An 18096-nucleotide genomic window follows, 5' to 3' on the forward strand; every position below is an offset into this window, starting at 1 on the left:
CCCCAATATATAATATATAGGGGTCCATTTATAAACCAGTGAAAATAAGTAGAGAAGTTAGTTTAGAAGTTGCCCACGACAGCAATCAGCTTTTAGGTAATATTTACCAAGCGCATTCTATAAAATTATACAGAGCAGCTGATTGGTTGCCATGGGCAACTTCTCCACTGGCTCACTTCTCCACTCTTTTCACTGCTTCCGGAATAGACCAGATAATTACATAAATCTAGACTCCAGATGATATAATGATAACTATCAATAAATATCCCTGCATTCCTGTGACACAACTGGTAATCACGAGAATTACAGTAACATGATCAGCATTGTACATACTGTAGTATACCATTGGCTCACTTATCAACCACTTGACTTCGGGTGAGATGTACTAAGCAGCGAAGAAAGTGGAGAAGTGAGCCAGTTGAGAAGTTGCCTATGGCAACCAATCAGCATTGAAATAACTTGTATAATTTGCATACTATAAAATGATATAGAGCAGCTGATTGGTTGCCATGGACAACCTCTCCACTGGCTTATTTCTCCATTCTTTTCACTGTATTGTACATCTCCTCCTTTATCTCCTCTAGAGATCCATTTGTCATTAAATACTTGCAGCTTATTCCTCGAAAATACCTGTTTTTGGGGGGTTTCATGCAAATTTTTATCACCCCCCCCATTTATTAAGGAGGTATTGCAGCAGATATCTCCGATATGTGCTGCAGTCCCTCCATGACCAACTGTGATAATTTACCAAGCTCCGGAATGTGAAACATTCCCAAGCTTGTCCCCCCCAACTAACACCATCTAAAGATGGCATAAGCCCGTTGTAGCCTATGGAATACAGTTTGCAGAAAGTACTGGGAGACAGGCGTAACTAGGGTAGGGCGAGTGGGGCACGTGCCCTGGGCGCCTTGCAGAGGCGTAACTAGGGTTTTCGGAGACCAGGGCAAGATGCAAAATGCCTCCCCCCCCCTGGAAAAAAACACACACCAAAAGAAGCATGTGCGCGCTGCGCAGGCGCGCGGTGAAAAAATGGGTGTGGCCACACACCATAAGGGGTGTGGCGACTGAAAATGGTCCACAGTGCCAGTTACATGCCCCACAGTGCCAGATACATGCCCCACAGTGCCAGTTACATGCCCCACAGTGCCAGATACATGCCCCACAGTGCCAGATACATGCCCCACAGTGCCAGTTACAATGCCCCACAGTGCCAGATACATGCCCCACAGTGCCAGATACATGCCCCATAGTGCCAGTTACAATGCCCCACAGTGCCAGATACATGCCCCACAGTGCCAGATACATGCCCCAGAGTGTCAGATACATGCCCCACAGTGCCAGTTACATTGCCCCACAGTGCCAGTTACATTGCCCCACAGTGCCAGTTACATGCCCCACAGTGCCAGATACATGCCCCACCGTGCCAGATACATGCCCCATAGTGCCAGTTACAATGCCCCACAGTGCCAGATACATGCCCCACAGTGCCAGTTACATTGCCCCACAGTGCCAGTTACATTGCCCCACAGTGCCAGTTACATGCCCCACAGTGCCAGATACATGCCCCACAGTGCCAGATACATGCCCCACCGTGCCAGATACATGCCCCATAGTGCCAGTTACAATGCCCCACAGTGCCAGATACATGCCCCACAGTGCCAGTTACATTGCCCCACAGTGCCAGTTACATTGCCCCACAGTGCCAGTTACATGCCCCACAGTGCCAGATACATGCCCCACAGTGCCAGATACATGCCCCACAGTGCCAGTTACAAGACTCTCCCCCATCCCCCCGGCAGTCACTCACCGCTGCGGCACTTCCCTCTGCTATGTGAGATGAGGAGAGCGCAGCGCATCGCCTCTTCTGCCCCTCACCGCTCCAGGTCTCCGGCGGCGGCTATGTGGCGCCGGTTCGCTAGCCAATCAGAGCTCGTGGACCGGCAGCCAATCAGGAGCCGGTCCGCTAACTCTGATTGGCTAACACCGCCGGAGACCGGACACACGCAGCGCTGCTAGTGCTGGCAGCGGCGGTAAGGGGAGAGAGAGACGAAGCGCTCTCCTCCCCTTCACATTTCGGCGTGATGGGGGCGAGTGGGGCATGATGCCCTGGACGGCGGCGGCGCCCCCCTCTCCTGGACCTGCCAAGGCGCCCAGGGCACGTGCCAGAGGCGTAACTAGGGTAGGGTGAGTGGGGCACGTGCCCTGGGTGCCTTGGCAGGCCCAAGAAAGGGGGGTGCCGCCAGCGGCCAGGGCATCATGCCCTACTCACCCCCGTCACACCGAAATGTGAGGGGAGGAGAGCGCTGCGTCTCTCCCTCCCCTCACCGCCGCTGCCAGCGCCAGCAGCGCTGCGTGTGTCCGGTCTCCGGCGGCATTAGCCAATCAGAGCTTGCGGACCAGCTTCTGATTGGCTGTCGGTCCGCGAGCTCTGATTGGCTAGCGAACCGGCGCCACATAGCCGCCACCAGAGACCTGGAGCGGTGAGGGGCTGCGCTCTCCTCCCCTCACATAGCAGAGGGAAGCGCCGCAGCGGTGAGTGACTGACGGGGGGGGGGGAGAAGAGAGTCTTGTAACTGGCACTGTGGAGCATGTATCTGGTACTGTGGGGCATGCAACGGGCACTGTGGGGCATATAACTGGCACTGTGGGGCAATGTAACTGGCACTGTGGGGCATATATCTGGCACTGTGGGGCATGTATCCGGCACTGTGGGGCATGTATCCGGCACTGTGGGGCATGTATCTGGCACTGTGGGGCATTGTAACTGGCACTGTGGGGCATGTATCTGGCACTGTCGGGCATGTATCTGGCACCGTGGGGGCATTGTATCTGGCACCGTGGGGCATGTAACTGGCACTGTGGGGCAATGTAACTGGCACTGTGGGCCATTTTCAGTGGCCACACCCCTTCTGGGGTGTGACCACGCCCATTTTCACTGTGTGCGGCTTCGCCACGCGCATATGCTTCTTTTGGTGTGTGTGTTTTTTTTTTTGGGGGGGGGGGGGGGAAGGGGGGGCGGGCGCCATTTTCCATCTTGCCCTGGGCTCCGAAAACCCTAGTTACGCCTCTGCTGGGAGAGGGTTCCTCCGGAGTCCCTGCACTGAAATGAACACATCGCAGGGACAGGAACCTTTCAGAGCCCCATCTCTAATATTTTCAGTTTGTGTGTACGCTTGCTTCCCTAGATGTGCCTATTGGATTGTGCTATAGCTACTTCATACTTGCCAACTATTGAAAACTAGTTTAGGGAGATTATGGGCCAGATGCATCATCGGAAAGTGATAAAATGGAGAGTGAAAAGTAACAGCCAATCAGCTCCTAACTGACATTTTTCAAACACAGCATGTGACATGTAAGTTAGGAGCTGATTGGCTGGTGCTTTGTCACTTTCCATTTTATCAATCTCCAAGCGATGATGCATCTGGCTCTATATTTGGTAGCAGAATGCGCCATCCAGAGCACGAGATGCTGTTGAGGAGGCATGTCATGTTTCGCCAGGAGCGCCACAACATTTTTAGGTTGAGGGGGCCAAGACATAATTTCATTTTGGCACCCCTAAAGAGAAAGGACGAAGGGGGAGCTGAGAGGTAAGAGGGGGTGAACATATGAAGTGAGAGGTGAGAAGGCAGTGGCGCACCCAGGGGGGGGTTTCTGAGCACCCAGAAACCCCTCTCCACTGGGGAAAAAAAAATGTATTGATTTTTTTTTAGCTGCATGAGTATTATTAATGGCGGTCTTGCATCCTCTGCATCCTGCTGTCTTCCTGGCGGCACTTGTAAGTGCAATAAGTTTACTTTATTTTAATTATAGTACATATATATCCATGTGCATACATATATACACATGTATATACATACATACATATAAACACACACACACATATGATATATATATATATGTGTATATATATATATATACTAGGTGATTCATCGCGCCCTATGGGCGCTCTTCACACCATCGTAAGGGGCTACGCCCCCTTAACCCCCACACAACCTGAAGGTGCAAGACCATGGTGTTCACAGGTATTAGAGGTGCTTATACACACAGTGGGCACAGCTATCTGCGGCGTGTATACACACTGTGTTGACAGGATGCAAAGACTTGTCTACACACAGTGGCCCTCATTCCGAGTTGGTCTCTCGCTAGCTGCTTTTAGTAGTCGTGCAAATGCTAGGCCGCCGCCCTCTGGGAGTGTATCTTAGCTTAGCAGAAGTGCCAACGAAAGGATCGCAGCTCTGCTACAAATAAGAGGAAGGTTTTACAGGGGCGTACACACACACACTGGTCACAGGTAGGACAGTTCCTTATGGACACACTGGCCACAGTATTAGTGTTGCTTATTACCAGAATGTGATATGGTGGCATCTATATGTGCCATAATAAATTGTGTGTGGTTTGGATTTGAAAGGGGGTGGGTGCAGTGAGGTGGAGGTGGCACGTTACCCTTGGATTTAGGTAGTGCCTGCTAGGGGCTTCGGATGATGTTCAAGGTGGTGTGTGTGGTGGATGGGCGTTTGCAAAAGGGGCCTGTGGAGGGGGGTGTTGTTTCAGGGGTCCAGTAGTGAATGGGGTGTGTACATGGGGTGAGTGGTGTTGGGGTGGCTGCGGGAGGGATGGAAATGGTGGAGAGAGGAACGGGTGGTGGAGAGGTGGGTTCAGAGGAGGTGCAGCATATGCCAGTGGGGGTTCATCGGTGCTGATGATGGAGGATGTTCAGGTGGTTTAGGGTGAGGGGTGGACGTTGTATGTGATAGTTTGTGGGGGTGTTGGTGCAGAATTGTGGAGGGTGGTGAACGTACTGTGGTTGGTGGAGAGGCTGTTTTGAAGGGGTACGTGGAATGGGGTGGGGGTCCCCAAGATGTTGTGGGTGCTGGGTGACCAGTTGCAGGTGGGTGACTGTATATGCTGCGGCCTTGGGGTTGAGGGATGGGGGAGGGGACTGGATGTTTGGTGCTGTAGGGAGTTTTGCGTGCGTGGGGCAGGGAGATGGGGGAGGGTGTCCGAAGGTGGCATGGGTGGGGGAGGTCCACATGGGGTGGGTGGGGGAATGTATTGGGGTTATGTAGTGTGTGCAGGGGTGGGGGGGGGGGTGAGTGGGGTAGGTGGATGGGGAAGGGTGTGTTGAGATGCAGGGGGTGGTGGAGGTATGGTACATGTGTGGAAGGTGGGTGGCAGGTATGGGGTTTAGTTTGGATGAGGGATGGGCTTATGAGGTGCGGCGGGTGTTTCACAGGTGGGTGCGTTGACGTGGCGGGTCTCAAATTTAGATTGTGTGTGATTTGGATTTGAAAGGGGGTGGGTGCAGTGAGGGGGGTGTGTGAGTGTGCAAGGGTAGTGTTAGTTGCTGTGTGGTGAGGTGTTGAGGCTGGGAGGGGGGTTTGCACAGATGGGGAAGGGTTTTTTGTGTGCAGGCCGGCATGCCTCCACTCTGTGTGCCATCGTCAGGTGTTTAGGATGTCCCTTCCCTGCTGTCTGGCTGTCAGCTGCCAGGCATAGTGCTCAGTGTCAGGAGAGGAGCGTGCTGCGAGCCACGGCTGCAGTGGGAGGGATATCCGTCTGAGCAACAGTGGGGTTTGGGGAAAGGGTGGTCCGTGCGGCGCCCTGCAGACCACGTTCGTCGTCGGCTGCCGGTCCGCATGCCCCCCCCGGTACGGCAGGCGGTGATATGGAGTTGTACGTGGGAGGGGTCCCCGGCGTGGGTGTCAGTGGCGTTACCGGGAGAGGTGCGGTGTCCGTCCACCTGCAGCGTCCGGTATCGCCTGTGTGCTGGCAGAACCTGTGTCTGTTGGTACCGCTGGCCACCTCCCTATGCTGTAGTGCAGCTAGTGTTGGCACAGGGCATGGTGTGTCTCCCTGCACATGCTGCTGACCCCGCCCACCGCTGTGACTCCGCCTAGCGTTAGAAAGCCAAGCACAGAGTCACAGGGCTATTATATAGGAGATATGTGTACTGTATGTGTGTGTACATATATATATACTAGGTGCTTCATCGCGCCCTACGGGCGCTCTTCACACCGTCACAAGGGGCTACGCCCACTTAACCCTTGCATGCCTTTCTGGGGTTTAATATTTGTATTATATGCAGTATTACCTGCATTCCTTTGTTAGTGGTTAAATATTGCACAATGAAAGGGCGTGCGATGGTGAAGGAGGCGCAGCCCCTTGCGACGGCGTGAACAGCACCTGCAGGGCACGATGTACAGAATGTAGCGGGTTCGGGGGGGACTGCGGATGGTGTCTGTAGATGCTGCGGGTGGAGGGGAGGCAGAAGTGGGGGTGGGGCCCGGATGGGGAAGGTTCGGGAGGTGCTGCGCGTGGGGGAGGGGCAGAGGAGTGGGGGATGCAGATGGGGGAGGGGTCCGGAGGCACTGCAGGTGGGGGAGGGGCAGGGGTGCCACGGGTGGGAGAGGGGCAGGTGTGGGGATGTTGTGGATGGGTGAAGGGTTCCGGAGGTGCTGTGGGATGGGAAGGGACAGGAGTGCCGGGGGTTGGGTAAGGGACCGCAGGCACCATGGGTAGTGTAGGGGCAGGTACGGGTGTTGCAGCGGATGGGAAAGGAGGTGCTGCAGGTGGTGGAGGGGCAGGTGCGGGGGTGCCATTGGTGGGGGAGGGGTGGGTGAGGGGGTGACCGCTGATGGAGGAGGGTGTCTGCAGATGTTGCGGGTGGAGGGGGGCAGGTGTGGGGGGAGACATATAAGGGGGGTGAATGGTGGAAGGGGCCTGGAAGTGCTGTGGGTGGTTAAGGGGTGGAGGAGTGGGAGCCACGGGTGGTGTAGGGGGTCTGGAGGCACAGCATGTGGGGGAGGGGTGGAGTGCCGCATGTGGTGGAGGGGAAGGTGTGGAGGTGTGGTGCATTGGGGAGAGGTCTGGAAGCGCTGCGGGTACTGTACATGCCATAAAAGGTAGTTGGAGGGTATGCAGTAACAGGGCCAGGACAAGGGTGACAGGGTCAGTACAGGGTTGACGGGGCCAGGACAGGGGTGACGGGGTCAGGACAGGGGTGACGGGGCCAGGACAGGGGTGACGGGGCCAGGACAGAAATGATAGGGACAGGATAGGGGTGACAGGGCCAGGGTAGGGGCAGCAGGACCAGGACAGGGGTGACGGGGCCAGTATAGGGTTGACAGGGCAAGCACAGGGGTGACAGGGCCAGGTTAGGGGTAACAGGGCCAGCATAAGGGTGAAAGGGCCAGGATAAGGGTGAAAGGGCCAGGATAAGGGTGGCAGGGCAAGGCCAGGGGTGACAGGGACATGACAGAACACAGGGCACGGGAGAGATTGGTATTAGGGACAAAACAGTGGTGACAGACAGATGTGTCTTACCGGAGTCACTGCTGCTGGCTGCTGCTGTTCCACTCCAACCTGTTGGGATCTGCTGCTGCTGGAGACTTGGCATGGCTGACTCTCTCAGGCTGGAGTCCTGCTTTCTCTGCCCGTCCGCATCCCTCCCCCCCTCCTCAGTCACACACCGCAGACCTCGCGCAGCTGCCGGGCACTGTGGTAAGGTGAGACTGGAAATGACTGGTTAGCCCCCAGGAGATGCTGCGACTGGAGGGAGGAGGGGGTCATAGCATGCACGTGGCGCGGACCTCACGGCTTCCGGGCACTGTGGTAAGGGGAGACTGGGAGTGACTGGTTAGCTCCCAGGAGACGCTGCTGCTGGAGGGAGGAGTGGGTCAGAGCCTGCAAGCAGCTCGGATTTCTGCAGCGCTACCCGCCAGCTAAAGTGTGTGAAGGAGCTGGGCGCACCTCACTGCGGGCGGCAGCACTGCAGCTAGCGGTGGGGTTGCCGGGGCTGGAGATAACAGAGGCAGTATGGAACCTGCACAGCGGCAGGTGCCCCACTAAACTGCAGCTAAGAAGCGTGGAGTGTGCCAGAAAGTGATGCTCCTCCGCACCAGAGAGACCCTGCCGAGTATGCTGATGTGGGGGGTCAAGCACACAGTGAGCCGGTGCCCGTCTGTCTGTATGACATACCCCTCACACACCCCCATACCTATCAAATGTCCCGATTTTCGCGAGACAGTCCCATTTTTTGGGGTCTGTCCCGCTGTCCCACCCGCGGGTTGCAGTGTCCGGCGGTGGGGGTGGCAGTTGGAAAGCTCCTGTACTCGCTGTTCTGCTTAGCAAAGCAGCGGTGAATAGTGGAGACAGAGGGAGCGGGGGCATCAGGGGGTACGGATTAATGGGGGGGGTTCCAGCAGCAGAGCCGGATAAAGGGGGGGGGGATACGTACCGTTGGCCCCACAGTTTTAGGGGGCCCCCTGGCTGGAGTAGCTCTGTCCCAGCTCAGAAGCTCCCCCCCCCCGTCCTGCCAGCAACAGCGGCAGCATTGTGCTACAGTCAGCACACGCTGCAGCATATTGGCAGGTCCGTGGTGTTGCAGGGAGGCAGCAGTCTCCCTGCTTTCTTCTCCCTGTGCGGGTGTGTAGGGGGGAGCGACCACCTCCTCTGGATTCAGCCCTAGCTGAGGGGCCAAAATCCCATTAAAAAAAGAAAAATCGGAATTTGCATAAGGGGGCGTGGCCGAGCGGGCCGCGATTAGGCCACGCCCCCAACCCACAGCAGGCACAGCAATGAGATAGGGCTCCCCTGTATCAAGTGCCCTGGGTCCCCCGGACTCATAATCAGCCCCTGGGAGCATGCCAGCAGCTCACAGAGCGCTGGGCATGCTCCCTCACTGATGAAAACGGAGACCCTCCCGTGAAGCCACGCCCCCTTTTCGCAGAGTGTGTTTCCCTCCTTCTGCCTGGAGAAAGCTCCTGCAGAAAGCTGGGAGGTCTGCACCCCTGCCTGTGCCATGCCCAATGCCCATGCTATCTGCTTCTGCTCCTAGTCTCCTGTAGATTTGGCCAGATCTCTGTGACTTATTTGACTAACTCCGCCCACTGTTGTGACTCCGCCCAGCATTAGCAAATGAATCACAAGGTCACAGAATAGGGCTATTATATAGAAGATATATATATGCATGTTTAATATGCGTTGTATATGTGTGTGTGTGTGTGTGTGTGTGTGTGTGTGTGTATGTATGTATGTATATATATATATATATATGTATGTGTGCAGGTATGGGTTTGCAGGCGGCACTCAAGCAGACTTTGTAACTGTATTAATTCAAGTCAATTTATTTGCCAACATGTTTCGGGGACAGCGCCCCGTCCTCAGGGCCAGACAAGCCAAATAAAACAAACATAGAACATTTTATAGACAGAGACATTAAGGCAGAACATACTCACCTGCTCCACGGCGCGACCGCCCGCCAGTTCGAGTGGCCCCACTTCCGTGTTGCTTCCGCTGACGTCACGGTGCGCCGCGTCGCAGAGAGGTAACCATGGTGACTGTAAACAAACAGCAATGCGTCAACCATGGAAAAAATAATGCACATACAATATTTGCATGATGATTAAAAAACATATAACAGAATACATAAACATTAAAAGCTCAGGATACGCCACGCTCAGTGTAAACAGCTGAAACCTTATCATCTAATAGTCTCTAGCTATCAATACATAACCCACTATATTTAATAAAGATAGTAACTAAACATTTATGAAAAATATTTTGTACGGAGAAAACAATGTACAAAGAGAGCAATATATATGGGAAGGAAAGTGTAGTCATGAATATAACGGAGTAGGTTAGAAACAATTATAGGTTAGTATACCTGTGTTATTTTTCTACAGAAAACATTGTAGACCCAGGTTCTCATTAAGCCCCCTGGGGGACAATGTTCCCAAATTAAAAATCCATCTGGACTCTAACTGTAGCAGGGCCCTATCCCTATTGCCCCCCCTAAGTTTGCGGGGGACATGGTCAATTAGGATGGCCCTAATACTGGCTACCCCATGACCATATTGCATACAATGCCGTGCAAAGGGTTGTTCACTCTCCCTCTTCTCCAATGCCTTCTTGATGGCACTCCTGTGGAGTGCCATACGCTCACGAAACTGTCTTATGGTCTTGCCTACGTATGCAAGACCACATGGGCACGTGAGTAAGTAAACCACATGTGTGGAGGTGCACGTCATTCTGTGTTTGATGGGAATTTTACGACCTGTTAGTGGATGGTTAAATGTTGTGCCTACTGTTAGTGTATTACAGGTGGCACATCCTAGACAACGGTAACATCCATTTTTAGGTCTCAAAAAGTGGGATTCCCTATTCCTAGCCAATTCTGTTATATCAAGTTTCACTATGTGATCATTGATATTTCGCCCCCTTGTATGACTTGGTAGTAAGGCTGTACTAGCCAAAGATGACAAAGCTCCATCTGTTTGTATGATGGGCCACATTTGTTTGGCTTTCTTCACTACTCTCTGACTCCTATTGGTATACTTGTTAATCCAGGGAAAGATATCCCTAGTTTCCCGTTTTTTAGGGCCAGCTTCCAATACCTGTTGTCTAGTCATGCTTAGTACCCGTTGTTTAGAAAACTCCAGTTCCCTTATGGGGTACCCTCGCTCCGCAAATTTATACTTCATCTCCTCCAGTGCCCTATGGGTCTCCTCCGGATCTGAGGTAATACGCCGTACTCGCAAAAATTGCGAGTATGGGAGCCCTTTGCGTAGGGGAGCTGGGTGGAAGCTTTGATATTTCAATAAAGTGTTCCTATCCGTAGTTTTGACATACAAAGAGGTAACCAATTGAGCATCATTATTAGTAATGGTTACGTCTAGATAATTGATGGTTTTCTCGTGTATCATGTATGTAAGTTGTACGACATGTCCAGTTGAATTATGATTGTTAAGAAGAGACTCCAACTCCTCCTTCGGACCCTACATATATATGTACACACACAATTACACACACACACACACACACACACACACACACACACACACACACACACACACACACACACAGACGCACTAGTTTTACGGACCCAGCATATACTGGGTGACCTCAGTCCCCACCCCCGTGATTGGCTCCGCCCTGTTCTGGAACCCCCCCATGCAAATCCTGCGTTTGCCCCTGGAAGGGTACAAGTAAGATCCCAGAGCAGGGGCCAGCCCACAGTAACTTGCCTCCCCATTTAGACACCTATAACTTTGATTAGAGTTTTGCTGCATCTGAGATGTGAATAAGAAGCAAAATGTAAAGAAAAAGGCACTACACTGCACCCCTCAGAGCGGCTCAGATGCACCTGGCGTCTCATGCCATATGGCCTATTGAGGCTAGGTGTATGAGGAGGTCACACCTGCACAATGGATACAGGTGCTCGCATCCCATACAGCTGCTGTCTCACTCAGATGCTAACCTGGGTACAAAGACGAAAGACGGTGGCAGACATCATTGTGCTTAATCTGTAACCTTATATTAATTCCTCTGAAACAAGAATATGAATCTTAAGTGTCTAGAACATGGGCCCTCATTCCGAGTTGATCGCTCGTTATTTTTTTATCGCAACGGAGCGATTAGTTGCTAATGCGCATGCACAATGTCCGCACTGCGACTGCGCCAAGTAAATTTGCTATGCAGTTAGGATTTTTACTCACGGCGTTTTCATCGTTCTGGTGATCGTTATGTGATTGACAGGAAGTGGGTGTTACTGGGCGGAAACTGGCCGTTTTATGGGCGTGTGGGAAAAAACGCTACCGTTTCTGGGAAAAATGCGGGAGTGGCTGGAGAAACGGAGGAGTGTCTGGGCGAACGCTGGGTGTGTTTGTGACGTCAAACCAGGAACGACAAGCACTGAAATGATCGCAGATGCCGAGTAAGTGTGGAGCTACTCAGAAACTGCTACGAGGTGTGTAATCGCAATATTGAGAATCTTTCATTCGCAATTTTAAGAAGCTAAGATTCACTCCCAGTAGGCGGCGGCTTAGCGTGAGTAAATCTGCTAAAAGCAGCTTGCGAGCGAACAACTCGGAATGAGGGCCATTATAAGCAAGTTAAGATGCGGCTATGATGGATGTAAGGTGCTAAATTCAGGAAAAATAATCCAAAATAGGTTTCCGTTGTGGAGCATCTAAGTCCCCCCAAGCGTCCCGTGCAACAGGGCCGAAACTAGGATTTTTGTCACCCGGGGCAAGGTGGTCATTTGACACATTGCGGCAGGAAAAAGTGTCCCCATTTTACACATTGCGGCAGGAAAAAGTGTCACCATTTTACACATTGCGGCAGGAAAAAGTGTCCCCATTTTACACATTGCGGCAGGAAAAAGTGTCCCCATTTTACACATTGCGGCAGGCACAGGTCCCCATTTTACACATTCCGGCAGGTGGTGGGGAGAGGGAGGGAGAGAGAGAGAGAGAGAGAGAGAGAGAGGAAGGGAGAGGGGCTGACTTACATTTGAAGCGGTTCTCGCCGCTCTTCAGCCGCCTCTCCCTCCTCGTTTGCGCGGCTCCCCCTTCTCCCTCCTCCCGAGTGCCCAGCTCGGGGGGCGGGGTTTCGTGGAATGACGCGTTTGTGACGTCACGACGCAATCGCGTCATTCCGCGAAACCCCGCCCCTCGAGCTGGGCACTCGGGAGAAGGGGGTTTCAAAGTCCAAAAAGTGCCACGGCGGGTGTTAGGGGGTCTCGGCGCCCCCTCCAATCCGGCGCCCAGGTCGTCTGCCCCCCTAGCCCCCCCCTAGTTTCGGCCCTGCGTGCAAGAAGGCTAGGTGTATGAGGACACATCTGTATCTGCACTTGCTAGACAATTGGCATTTGTAGGGTCTCGATACGTACCAGCCAGGATATGTTTGAGCACATATCCCTTAAACCTTTTGCCCAACTGCAGAGTCAGTACAACATTCTATCCCGGGATTTCTATTCATTCATACATGTACGCCAATGGTTATCCTCCTCTCCCCCTGATACTTTCTTGCCTTTCTCTCTCCTCCGTCTCTCATAGAGGACGGGATGTACTAAAGGAAAAATGTGGTAAAGTTTTCGGGGGTTTTACCACATTTTCAAATGTACAAAGAGACCCGTCCGCCCGCTTTTCGATGCGTAGGCTATGGGCTTTTTTATACAACCCGTTGCACCCGCCGCCCAGCGTAGCACCCGTCGCGCCGCACCCACCGAATCCCCTCACCTGTGTCCAGGCAGCATCCCGGTGCGCTCCATGATCCCCCACCGCCTTCTTCTGGCTACAGAGGGGAGGAGGAGGAGCCCGGGGGACTCCCAGCACACATCACCCCCGGGGCTGGGAGGTAACCGACCCCACAGAACCCCCACCCCCACACCTTCTCACAGGTATCGCAGGGGGGCCTCTGTCATCACATTGAGATGCTAATTGCATATGTTACTACATATGCAATTAGCATCGCTGCGGTGGGTGGTGAGGGGAGGCAATGTATTTTAATACATCCCGCCCAGAACCTGATTATGAGATGGATGCCGCAGCATCCATGTTTGCGTCTTTTGATGGTCTTATGTGTGTGACTTTATGCAAGTACCGCTACAAGCACTTCCCTGGTGTATAGCTGAGCTTCTGTCAGTGCAAGGGCAGACACGCCCAGTCTGAGTGTGTACAGGCGCTGTAATACTGCTTGGAGCTTCTTAAGACGCAATTACACTGGTCTACAGCCAAAATGCTACTGAAGCAAATTTAGTTTTTATTTAAAACTCATTCTGGATCACTGAAATTGTTGATTAGCTCTAGCCTATACTTTTCAAGATACAGAACTGTGTCACTAAAGCGGTTTTGCTGCATAATGGAAATACTAAGCCATCAATTCCATTGGGTTATGCAGCCCATATGAAAGAAACGTCTGACAACATAAAGCAATGGTTGAGGTGCATGAACTATGACCAACCTCAGATGCAGCTCTGCGGCGAGTGAAGGTTGTTGCTCATGTGATGGTTTCGCAGGGAGGATATACAAGGTATGAGCTCTCTAGATCTACACTAAAAAGGTCTACAGTCAATGGGGGTCATTCCGATTGCTAGCTGAATTTGTCCGCTGCGCAGCGATCAGGCTAAAAATTGGCAGTTCTGCGCATGCGGCGCAATGCGCATGCGGCGCAATGCGCATGCGGGCACAACAAAAAAAAGTAGTTTTGCACAGGGTCTAGCGATGCATTTCAGTCGCACTGCTTGCCGCAGAGTGATTGACAGGAAGTGGGCGTTTGTTCGTGGTAATTGACCGTTTTCAGGGAGTGTGCGGAAAAACGCAGGCGTGCCAGAGAAAAACGCAGGCATGGCTGGGCGAACCCAGGCGTGGCTGGCTGAACGCAGGACGTGTTTGTGACATCGAATCCTGATCCGAATAGTTTGAAGTGATCGCAAGCGCTGAGTAGGTATTGAGCTACTCTGAAACTACACAAAAATATTTTGTAGCCGCTCTGCGATCCTTTCGTTCGCACTTCTGCTAAGCTAAAATACATTCCCAGTGGGAGGCGGCATAGCGTTTGCACGACTACTAAAAACTTCTAGCGAGCGATCAACTCGGAATGACCACCCATCTCCGTTATGAGTCTTTCTGATATGGAATTTAAATCTTTCGTCCAGTAGGAAGTAATTGCTACTATTTGTGAATATGAAGTTTTTCATTAACTCCTATGTTTATTAAACATGCTTGTTTAGATACTATTTGATTGGAATTAATTTATTGCATATTAATTTGGGAATGAGAGCCATCTAGCAGATGATTCAATCTGGGATGGCTTCATCATTGTAAAGGATCCGCTACATGTGGGTTATCACTATTTTTTCTGTAAGAATTGTATCCTAAAGGATTCTTTGGATCCTCTGATCACTTAACCAAGGGCCGAAACTAGGATTTTCGTCACCCGGGGCAAGGCAGTAATTTGGAGCCCCCCACCCCACCCCACCCACCAACACACACAAAAAAACCCCTATCAGACTAAAATAATCAGATTATCAAACATTTTGAAAAAAAGGGGATACTACTGGACAATATTCCCCTATGTGCCTCAAATGCCCTATGTGTCACATGCCCCGCCAGCGTGTTCAACTACATGCTCCTCTGTGTGTCCCCATACATTGCACTATATCATAACACTTAATCACTGCGCTACTTCCCTATCCACTGCACTATATCCCTATACTACATCCCCTACACGCTGAACTACGTCACTACACTACATGCCCTATGCACTCCACTACATACCCTATATGGTAGACTACATCACTACACTACATCCCCTTATATGCTATACCACATTGGTGCCCTACATGCCCCTATATACTGCAAAACATGATACTGCTTCTATAGTATCTTGCATGGTGCACCGCATGCTAGTCGCAGCACTGCATGGCAAAGAAGAGAGTTTAAGACAGTGGCCAACATGGGAGAGATCTCAGGTACTGGAGCTCACCCGCACAGCGTCAGAGCCAGCTGTGGGCAGACAAGTGAGTCAGATACATTGCCCTGGGAGCTGTCTGCTGTCTCACTGGAGCAACACAGCACTGCCAGTAAAAAAATTAAACAAAAAAACCTTGCTCCTTTGTAACTCCTTGGCGCCCCCTCAAATCCTGCACCCGGGGGTCCCGGAGCCGCGCCGTCGTCCCCCTTGCAGAGCCAGAAGCAAGAAGACGTTCCTGGAAATCGGCGGCGGTCTTCATCAAGGTAGCGCACAGCCCCCCGTGGGGATGTCCAATACAGAAGTAAGCGTTCCCCCGCACCAGCGCCTCCATCATATTTGGGGGGGGGGGGGGGTCAAAGGATTTCTACTGTACATGCTTTCAGTTTTAATGTGTGGGCCCCAGTGAGATGAGGAGTCTGTACACATACTTAAGACAGAAGATAACAGACCTTGAAGATAAGACAATGAGTCATGATGTTGTATGATATCACGTAGCCTACGCAAAAACGGTCTTGGTCCACCCCCGTTTTGGCCCGCCCCACCTCCCCAATGATGTGTCACCGCCACGCAAACGCCCACTGCTGTCAATCACGTTGAGCTGCATTCTTCAGGGACGCTGCTGCAATGTGTAAGGTACATCAGCAAACTGCGCTGCGGGCAGCATCAACGACCAACTCAGAATCAGCCCCTTAGTACCATATTTCTGCAATGATTGACAATTGATTTTGACGGATCCTACTCTGATGAAGGAAGATATGAAGGACATATTTAAGAACTTTCACATATATGTTGAGTATTGATTCTTGTTTGATTACCATTCTTTTGACTTACATGTTGTTTTGGTAACCATTTATATGGGTGTGGTATGGAAGATCGACAGCAACTAGGTCGACAATGTCTAGGTCGACCACTATTGGTCGACAGTAACTAGGTCGACAAGGTGTCTAGGTCGACAGGGTCTTTAGGCCGACATGTTCTAGGTCGACAGTTCAAAAGGTCGACATGAGTTTTTTATGTTATTTTGGTGTCGTTTTCTTCGTAGAGTGACCGGGAACCCCAATTAGTGCACCGCGTCCCCTCGCATAACTCGCTTCACTCGCCATGCTTCGGGCAAGGTGCCTTCGCTCCGCTACCGCTTCGCTCGGCACAGATTACCATTCCAATCGTAGTCCACGTTTTTATCGTTAAGTATGAAAAGGTTAAAAAAAATAAAAATTGTGAAAAACTCATGTCGACCTTTTGACCTGTCAACCTAGAACATGTCGACCTTAAGACCCTGTCAATCTAGACACCCTGTCGACCTAGTTACTGTCGACCAATAGTGGTTGACCTAGACATTGTCGACCTAGTTACTGTGGACTTAGAGACCGAATCCCCATTTATATGCACCAATAAATTGTATTTCTATATTTCAATATAATACTGAGTCTAAAGATATATTTACTGACTGACATAGGATCATTTAACTGACACTTGTCAATCAAAGTGGCGAAGGATTACAAATATAGAGTACACCTTAGGGTGTTACATTGTATTTGGTGAGTGCAGATTTTAGACGCTTGTCTTATATGTGTATTGATTTTTATTTAATGAGATGGGAAGAATGTTGCTTTAGAAACATAGAAACATAGAATTTGTCGGCAGATAAGAACCACTTGGCCCATCTAGTCTGCCCCTTATTTTATTTTATTTTTTTTTATATTCTTTTTATCACTAACCTTATTTGATCCTTATTTCTTTGTAAGGATATCCTTATGTCTATCCCATGCATGTTTACATTGCTCTACTGTCTTAGCCTCTACCACCTCTGATGGGAGGCTATTCCACTTGTCCACTACCCTTTCTGTGAAGTAATTTTTCCTCAAATTTCCCCTGAACCTCCCCCCCTCCAGTCTCAGTGCATGTCCTCGTGTCCTATTGCTTCTCTTCATTTGGAGAATGTTTCCCTCCTGGACTTTGTTAAAACCCTTCATATATAGAAATTTTCTCTGCGTTTAATTGATATACAGGGCATCATATTTTATTGTTGCAATATACAGTAAGGTATTTTAATATAAGAAGTTGGGTCAATTTCTTGGGCGTAAAAATGGGTTAATAACTTCAGAGCACCAATAAAAAAGCAGGGATTACACTATATGCATCTTAGACTCAAGTTCTCTCATCACATACAGGAGGAAGCAGACAGGATGTGTGAAACGCGTAGTACACAATAAGGTAAACTGTCTGGGTTAATTTACCATAAGAACTTCCCGTCAGCTTGTATCGGTCTAAATATTACAAACTTCCATAAATATGAAATATAAACTTCCAAAACCATGATTTTTAATATATATATTTTTTTTAAAATATATTTATTGGATTTTTATCATTTTTGAAAACAATTAGCACTTTACAATAGTACATAGAGAATGTATAATGAGAAAAAAGAAATATATTGACCATCAAAATGCAGTGATTCAAATTACCCTCACAAAGTAGAAAAAAATCAGTGATACACGCGTATAAGTAAGGGAATAACAACATGTCACGCATACATTATCTAATCTTGTATTGACCTGGGGGGCGTTGGTCCATCTACAGTGGTTAGCCGGTCAATTGTAGGTATTTGTAATACTTTAATAAAGGGTAACCATGTCCTAATCAGCATATTGTGTATCATTTGAAACATATACCTTACACATTCTCCAAGGTAATAACCAGAGCTTCTCAAAACCTCGTGGAAATACTCTGGGTGGTAGAAATTATAATATAGTGCAACAGGGAAAAGATATAGAGGGGGTGGGGGGTGGGGAATAAACTAGGAAAAGAGAAAAAGGGGGGGAGGGTGGGTGTGGTCAATCA

The sequence above is a fragment of the Pseudophryne corroboree genome, chromosome 8 (assembly GCF_028390025.1).
Source record: "Pseudophryne corroboree isolate aPseCor3 chromosome 8, aPseCor3.hap2, whole genome shotgun sequence".
Classification (NCBI taxonomy): domain Eukaryota; kingdom Metazoa; phylum Chordata; class Amphibia; order Anura; family Myobatrachidae; genus Pseudophryne; species Pseudophryne corroboree.